This window comes from Falco rusticolus, chromosome Z, assembly GCF_015220075.1.
Source record: "Falco rusticolus isolate bFalRus1 chromosome Z, bFalRus1.pri, whole genome shotgun sequence".
Taxonomy (NCBI): Eukaryota; Metazoa; Chordata; class Aves; order Falconiformes; family Falconidae; genus Falco; species Falco rusticolus.
The window spans coordinates 70,973,904-70,982,360 of NC_051210.1; the positions used below are offsets into that span (position 1 = coordinate 70,973,904).

General features: G+C 42.1%; 1 protein-coding gene and 1 long non-coding RNA gene across 8 annotated transcripts in view; one reads left to right on the forward strand and one right to left on the reverse strand.

Annotated features, from left to right (window-relative positions):
- NIPBL (NIPBL cohesin loading factor) overlaps positions 1–4,396 on the reverse strand; it is a 152,875-nt gene extending 148,479 nt beyond the window's left edge. For 5 of the 7 annotated variants that reach the window (XM_037372864.1, XM_037372863.1, XM_037372859.1 and 2 more), the window contains exon 1: positions 3,910–4,396. The gene's annotated coding sequence lies outside the window, so the exon portion shown is untranslated. The remainder of the gene's footprint in view (positions 1–3,909) is intronic. The other 2 variants (XM_037372857.1, XM_037372860.1) reach the window with 1 other exon arrangement.
- Positions 4,397–4,605: 209 nt separating this feature from the next.
- LOC119141088 lies at positions 4,606–7,829 on the forward strand. The gene is made up of 2 exons (XR_005101828.1): positions 4,606–5,230; positions 5,371–7,829. It is a non-coding gene; the product is annotated as an uncharacterized LOC119141088 (long non-coding RNA).
- Positions 7,830–8,457: the final 628 nt, after the last annotated feature.

Below are 8,457 nucleotides of genomic sequence, written 5' to 3' on the forward strand. Positions count from 1 at the left end.
ATGTTTACATTTTTTAAAGTTATTTGTGTAAACCAAGTAGTCACCTTCAAGTACAGTATCAATAATCACTTTCAATTTGACTGGAATTCCTCTTTGATTCTACAAACAACTGGGCCAAAATCCGTTCTCCTCTCCCTTTTCCTAGTGAGATTTTCCATAGTGAACCGCAGGGACAGGAAGTGAGACACAAATCACAGATCCTGCACAACCTCATGAAACACAATTTCCTCACTCCTGGGGTGCAGCAGACGTCAATATAAAACACAACTCTCACATATAATTTGAGGGTCAGGATAAGCTACTAAGAAGTATGCTTGTAACACTAAAAAAAAATAAAAACACAAATCCAGACGAATTATATTAAAGGTTTTTAGAATACAATCCTTTAACAACTGTAATTTCAGAAAGAGTGATTATTAAAAAGGATTGTTGTTATACAGGCTTATTAGCAATAACACACAGGTATCACCAATTTCAAGCATTTCCTACTAGGTAACTCAGTGCAACTAAGTGTTTGTTACTGCTGATGATCCAAAGTCAGAAACTAACCTAACCTGTACTACATATAATAAAGGTGTATGAACAACAAGATTGAAAATAAGCAGTATCACATTTAAATGGCCATTTTTTTCAGATGTTAAGTATTTCTAGCAATTTTGTGACACTGAATAGCTACCCTAACACCGCATGATCCACCTCATACCTACCAGACAGCAAATTCTAAAGATATCACTACTCATATTTTTCCAATTAAGTATGCCCATAATTGTTGTCAGTGTCCAACATTCATACACTCCTCTAAAACAATTTCTAGAAAGCATAAATTACTATCTATTGCCTTGATTCTACAAGAAGAGTCATGTGAACATTAATGTATATGGAGTCTCAAACATGCAATAAGATTGCACAGGGGTACTTGTACGCCTAAGGAGAACAGGGATCTGCAAAGGGTTCTAGTGATATAGTTTTGTTTCTCTGATTGTGTTCTGTTTCTCCTAAACCAAAATTTAAACATTTCAAATGCAAAAAAAAAAAAAAATTTACTGGTATGCCTGCTTCTATGTCTTTATTTTTAAGAAGTATAAAAACAGTTTTAAAAGACAGAAAAAGGCCTCAGGGAAAGATTTTTTTGTTGGAATAACTTCAGGTAAAACATTTAAGTTGAGAGGGAAAAAGAACAAAAACATGTACACAGGAAACAAATTCAAAATGTACAAGGCAGTCAAAAGTACAAAATAAAAGGTAACAAGAAAGTATTTTCTTCTTTCAGGCAATAATTTCAGAATAATTAATTTTGTATTTCTAGAACACGAATAAAGTAACTACTTCCTCCTTAAGTAGCTAGCTGTTGTGATAAAGAGTGGACCAGTACAAACTAACATCTGGGAAAAAGTACTATGAAAGTGACCCAGTCCTGCTTCACACACACACTCTTAAGTGTGCTAAAAAATAAAGTCTAAACCAAAAATAAGCAGTCTTCTAAATATTTCCACATAAAATATTTACTGTATTCTAAATATATTTTTCTGATATAAAGATATTTACAACATAGGCTGTGATAAAGCAACTAATTCAGGATTAATCCATGTGGCTCAGAAGAACAAAACCAAAAAACTCATTACAAATCACAAGTAAACAGTATCTTAAATTTTCCTCCATAAATATGCCTAATTTTCATACCAGAAAAGTGCATGCTTTCTGATTTAAAAAAAAAAAAAGTGCCACAAACACAACGCTGGCAAGATAAATTTGACAGGAACTACATAACTACAGTAGCTCATTTCCTGCTCTATCTGGTATATTTAAAACAAACCTCCTTAAACGAAAAATAAATTTGAGAAGTTCACTACCGTTAGCTTAACAAAACCATTTCTCTTAAAATGAGAGCTGTCTGAAACAGAAGAAAGAAAACACTAGAGCTAATGTCGCTTCCTGATGATGAAAACTACCCAAGAACTACAACTACTTCTGCACAGTCCTTTCTCTCCTGTAGAGCAGAGTTACACTCGGCCTCTACGCATGCCAAGGACCAAGAGAAAACAGGAATTCTGCTGCAACACACTGAGACAGGGACTGTTAGAGACAACCAGTGGCTCCCTCTGCAACTCACAAAGTTTAAAAATAAAAAGCTGCTTTTTCGAAGTGTAAATGGTTCCACGCACGTAGGCCTGAGGCCCTGTTGCAAACAGTGTCTTAACAGGACCAGGCAGCACAAAGACAGGAATGGGAGATTAGTGGGAGGGAGGGAGGCCGGGATTGGGGCTCAGCAGGATCTTCAGGCTTTTTAAAATTCAAACTGCTCCCTGACCAATACAAATCACGGACACGCTACTGACTACTACACGGATTTACAGCATTAAAAACACGCCTTCTACGTGACAGCTATATTAACTTCACCCTTTTAAACATGTATCAGGGCACTCAGAGGCACGACAGCACAGTTTTATTATAAGACTCTAAACACAATACACCAGAAAGTTACTCTATTAGATACATTAACCACTTCTTATTACAACGAATCTACCTGAAGGACTAAAAATCTGCTGAAACATAGACAAATTATATAATGTTAATTACTTGTTTGCCATGTACAAGCTTCCTGTCCATGTGCAAGATGAAACTTCGTATCTCATAATTTCCTTGAATTATGTAATTTCTGTAGGACTATTTTTACTACTTCACAGTTTTAGATCTACCTCAGTTTTTCTAACACTCTCAACTCTACCACGCGTAAGTCCAAGATATACTTCACTGTAAATTAGCTACCATTTATTTACAAAGATCTGTCACTTCATCAACAGTCATTTGCAAAACACATTTGATTTGACCTGCTAAAATGACACCTAATTACATATTCAAACATCATGGACACAAACAGCCAATAACAATCTCAGGACCTCAAAGTGGTATGGCCTGACAAGAAAGGATGACACTTTTTAAGCGTTCCTCACTTTTCACTTAATTAAATTTACGTTTGGTTCTCAAATTTGGGTAAGATTTCATTTTCACCTTGGTCCTTTAAATGTCATAAATGCAGGACGCTGCAGACGATCCCCCTCCCATTTTCTGTTTTTTAAAAGCATAAAATAGTATTCCTTGTGAATTTACCACATATTCTTGTAACGAATACAGTACAAAGACACTAAGATTGTGTGGAGTACCTAATACAATATGCTTGCCTATCTATATTTTCTGGGTCTGCAGGTGTCCGTGTTGTGTCAATCATCCCACAAGCGCTAGTTTTATGCTATAAATATACTAAGTGATTAGAACACTAATCAATCGCTGCATTATTTAGAGACTAAACCTCTACACATTATAAATCCACGTGCATTCGAACTTTTGAACGTTCAGAACGCAGTTGGTTAGAAGGAGAAGGTAACAGCGAAGTGAGGTGGTATTTTTGTTCCTGGCTATTTACATTGTCTCTCTTTCCTCTATTCCTCCACTTACTCCTTCCCCACTTCAGAGGGCTGTCTGCGCTGGGACCTTCCTTCCTTGCCCTAGGTGAAGTTGTAAATATGGCAAAGGATCAGTGCACATTTGCGGCTAATTGTATTGTTTCCTCCTCCTCCTGCTGCTCCTCTCCGGGTTGAGGCCTGTCACTGAGAAGCCGCTTCGCCTTTCTAATCCCCGAGCTGGAGTAAAGGCGCTGGCCGGCGGGCCTGCGCTCTCCACCGGGCCCGGGCCTCCCGGCAGCCCGGGAGGAACCAATCTCCTCCGCCAAACCCGAGCGAGCAGGAAAGGGGGCCGCGAAATAAACACCTCCGGTTGCCACTTACTCCCTTCTACCCCGGATAAATGCTAATCCCCTCCGCTCCCGGCAGTGCTGGGCCGCCTGGGCTGGGAGGCCCGGCCCGCTGCTGGAGAGGGCAGGGAGGGGAAGGGGAGACAAGGAGGGGGGATTACCTGAGCAAATCGGCGTCTGAATCCAACGAGAATCCGAGAGAGGGGGAGAGAAATCCGCCCCCCTCCCTCCTCAGAGGAGCCGCCGCCGCCGCTGGGCCGCCGCCGCCGCCGCCGCGGAGCAGGAGGAGGAGGGGAGATAATATAACAACAATAATCCGGGCCGGGAGGGGGGCTGGCTCCTCTTCCGTCTCCTCCTCAGTGCAGCGAACATGTAGAGCCGGGGGGTGAGCGGCCGAGACAAATCCCTTCCCCCTGAGCCTGCTTCACAACATCAACACGGGCCGGGCCGGGCCGGGCCGCGCCGAACTGGTTCCGAGACACACTCCGAGCCGCGGGGGAGCAGGGGGGTGGCCGGGGGGGCAGCGCTGCCAGGGGGCCGCCGCCGCCGCTCCCTCAGTGTGTGCGAGCGCAGCAGGGCGGGGGAGGGGGCAGCCTGGGCACGGTGAGTCGGTACCGAGCGGGGGGGTAGGGGGAAGAGGAGGAGGGGGAAGGATCCTGTGTGTGTCTCTCTCGCTCCCTCTCAGAACAAAATGCCGACCGGAAGTGCCGCTGCAGGAATGACTCCCTCCACCGGCGCCAAACACCAACAGCCTCCCCCTTCCCTCCGCTGCCGCCTCGCCGCCCGCTCGCTCCCCCCTTCGCGCAACCAGCGCCGCTTCCGCCGCCGCCGCCACCGCGCTGCTCGGCGCGGCGCCGCTCCCCGCCCAGCGCTGCCGCAGCTGGAGCGGCTCCCTCCGCCGCGCCGCGCCTCGGCTGGCAGCGGCAGGCACCGCTGAGGCTCCGCTGCGGAGCCGTCTCTCCCCTTCCCCACCCCTGCGGCTGCCGCCTGAGTTTCTCTTTCCCCCCCCCTACCCCCCGCCCTTCTAGTGCGCGCAACGAGACCGGAGTTCACGCCTAGGCCTGCGCCGGGAGGAAGGCTGCCGGCGATTTGTGAAGAAATGGCCCTTGAAAAAACCAGCACACGTTCTGGGGTTTTATTTTTGTCTTCCCCAAGGATGGTGGGGAGGAGGACTGCAAAATGCCGCCTCGCAGGAGGCAGACCTAAAAAGGCGCTTTAAATTGCAGGCACAAAGGCGGCACTCGTGCCCGTGTCCCCCCGCCCCCGCCCCCCCAGCGGGCGCGATGTGTCAGACCCGGGACACTTGCTGGAGTTACTGCTCATGTCCGTCTGTGCGGGTCGAGAGGCCGTGTCGCAGGAACTGAAACACCAGATGCTGAAAGCGTTGCCGGGGCAAGGGACTTCCAGTTGGACATACCGAAATGGAGTGGCTTTTAAAAACAACCTTTTTGGACGAGCACGGGGGAGAATGCTGACGTTCGGGTAAAGGGTCCTTCGATGGAGGGTGATGCTCCCCACCGCCACCAGATTTACTGGAAATATTTTAATCGTGGGTTGTGAAGGAGCGTTTGGAGAAAGGGAATGTCCTGGTCTGAAAGATTTTCTGGTGTTCCTCTGTACAGGTAAAACTCTGGATCATCACAGCACAGGACAATAGTGAAGAAGCATTTATATCCGATTAATTAACTATGTCTTTTCATACTCACGTCGTTTTGGTCCTCAGTACTTGGACAAAATGCCCTTGATTCCCAGGGGAAGCCTTGCTTGTCCATCAGCTTCAGGATTCAGCGATGCAGTTGGACACAGCTGTAAATACCCTGTGACATACAAACACACCCTTTCAGCTCCGGATGGATATTATTTGCACAAAGGGATAAAATACCTCACACCAATGCACTTCAGTCTTTCCAAGTCTTAGGATTTCCTGAATAATGCTCTGTCTTTAATACAGATTTTCAGTGCTTCTCGCAAGCTTAAACAACTATTAAATGCATAATGTTGGATGAATCAAAGTTCGTTTTACAGGTGTATGTGTTTTTGTTTGGAAGTACAGAAGTGAAGATGGCACTGGCGAATACGGTAATTCAGTACTGGAAATCCTAGTATCTAATGGGTACATGCTCCTCTTAAGTTTAATGGAGACAGAGCAAACTGGACTCTGAAAAAAATGTATTGCATACCTTTGTTACAAGTTAATAGAAAAGGCCCCATTCCTATAACTGTTTATGCATTTACAACTTAATTAAATTATCCATTTGAAATAAAGGGAAATGATTGGTGTAGTAAATTAAGCATGTTCATAAATCTTTGTGCTTAATACAGATACAGTGCAGCTCTGGAACTCAAGGGGAAAAATTATTTATCTTCTCCTGGTAATAAACTAAAGTTTAATGAACTACCTATTTGGAGTTCACATACCCTTATGTATGTGGACATGTACACCTATGAGTCCACAGGAAAACCTGATTTTAAAATTACAAAGTTGTCCCAGAAATGCTACTTCAATCTACTTCAGTTGTTACCAATTCATGTTGATGGTGTCTTTCTGTGATTTTAGTAATTTATTTATATAACTTTTTTTCCTTAACTGGTGAATTAGTATGTAAATAAAATGTAAACACTGAAATTTTCCTTTTCAAATGCCAAATAAGGTTTAACCAGTACAAACATCATAGTAAAACACAACACTGATTTGACTAGTTTCAGTCAGAATTTTCCAGTAAGAATGTCACTGGACCATTTTACGCTTTTAAAATCCCATTCAACGACAAGAATTTGTAGAAATAGCTGTTTTGCCTGCATGTTACCTGCACCTGAAAATGACTAAGTCATCAGTTCTTTTAGAAGGTGGTGATGTAACACACATGAGCAAATCAGGATATTTTTTTTCTTAAGGGAAATTAAGTATTTTTTATTCCATTAAATATTACCATAATCCACTTTTAAAAGGCAAGTTCAGATTCTTCTACTGCATTCAGAGAAGTGGTTCCTTGTGTTCCTTTTGTTTTAAAGGTCCACTCACAGAAATTTATTGCAGAATAGAGGCTCACTATGTTCCTAAAATACACTTTAGTGTGCATAGCGTTCAGCTCATCATACCTGAAAAGGCCAGAAAAAGGGATAAATCAAGCATTTCAGAACATTACCTGAAAACATATCAAGATACTTTAAACCTTACTACTGTTCCAGGCCTTAGTCATGGGGTGGAGGTAGTCCTAATCTGTATGGGAGGAGCTATGCAGTCATACAAGCATGACTGTGGCACACTACCAAGCATATATACTGCGCTGAATAAAAACTGGTGGCAGTGCGGAGGAGGGCAAAGCTCTCCGAATTCCCCTGATAAATCCACACCTCTGTAGTCGTGAAAGTGAATTGCAAGTTTCAGGGTAAAGTTTTAGAGCCTAACCCTACTTGCTTTGATGTCCAAAGGAGAAGTGTATTTTGCCCGGAACAAATGACTGGGCTCCAGTAAATCTAACCTATTTACATTAGTCAGTATTCTGAGGGGTGTTCTTCAAAGACTGTTTTAATGCAGCTTTAAAAGACAGGAATTAAAGGTCTTTGTGCAGACTATACTGTTCTTAACATGTATTTCTCAAGCAATTGTCACAAGGTAGATGGTAAATTGTAGGTACTTCCCTTACTGGTGTTTACAACTGTGCACTGAGATAAGCTTTCGATATTGAAAGGCAGTATTTGTATGTACACTATAAAATTGTGAAGAGGCAGACCTCTTTGCCCTCTTCATTCATGTTAACTTCCTTGACAGCAACATGTTGTTACTCAGATTCATAAATTATGGACAGCATGTAATATTACACAAAAAAAATACACCTGGCACCAATGTTTTCTTAGAGGCTGCTTCTTATAATGTGGGGTTTTTTTCTATAGAATGACTGAAAAATGTATTGTGCTTTTTAATTTTTGTCTCTTTAAGGGCTGATATAACATACAGGTACCTGTCATTTTTTCATGGGATGCACAAATACTGTTTTGTTTACCTTTTAGTTATTTATAAGCAGTATATATTTTGGGCACATTTGTTAAATAAATGTATCTGTAAAATTTTAAAAAGTAACATTATGATTGTACATTTTTATATTTTTTCAATAATTGAACTTCTCTAGAAAATTTTGGGAGCTCATATCTGGATGTAGTATAGTAATGCAGTCATTAGCTATCACCCTAAATGTAAATATATGAATTATTTAGAATCTGGTGCTAAGGCTGGACTACAACAGCAAGCAGGAAGAATGTAATAATGAATGCTTGTATGACAAATAATATAAAGTTATGTTCTTTATATTGACTCTAGTTCACAGGAGCAAATAATAGCTACATGTAATTAATTCACTGGGGAATATTCATCGTGAGAAGTAAGCAGCCTGACTTATCAGATGAGGCCTTCAGTGCTATAAGTGAAATAAAAAGCCAAGGACGCCTGCAGACTCAAGAGTGAAGTATTTGTGTAGTTACTTGCTCTAAGCTTACAGCTTCATGACTGCTGATTTTCTTTTTTTTTTTTCCCTCTGGTAAGCCAGACAGAGGTAATGTTTAGCATAATTTACCAATAGGAATTAACACAAAATGAAGTAATACTTTTTCATTTTTTCTAAGTGGCAAAGCTGCACTCTCTCTACCATGTTAAGAATGTGCTTGTGTTTGTATGAAGACACAGTATGAATTCTATGGCATATTCATCTTTT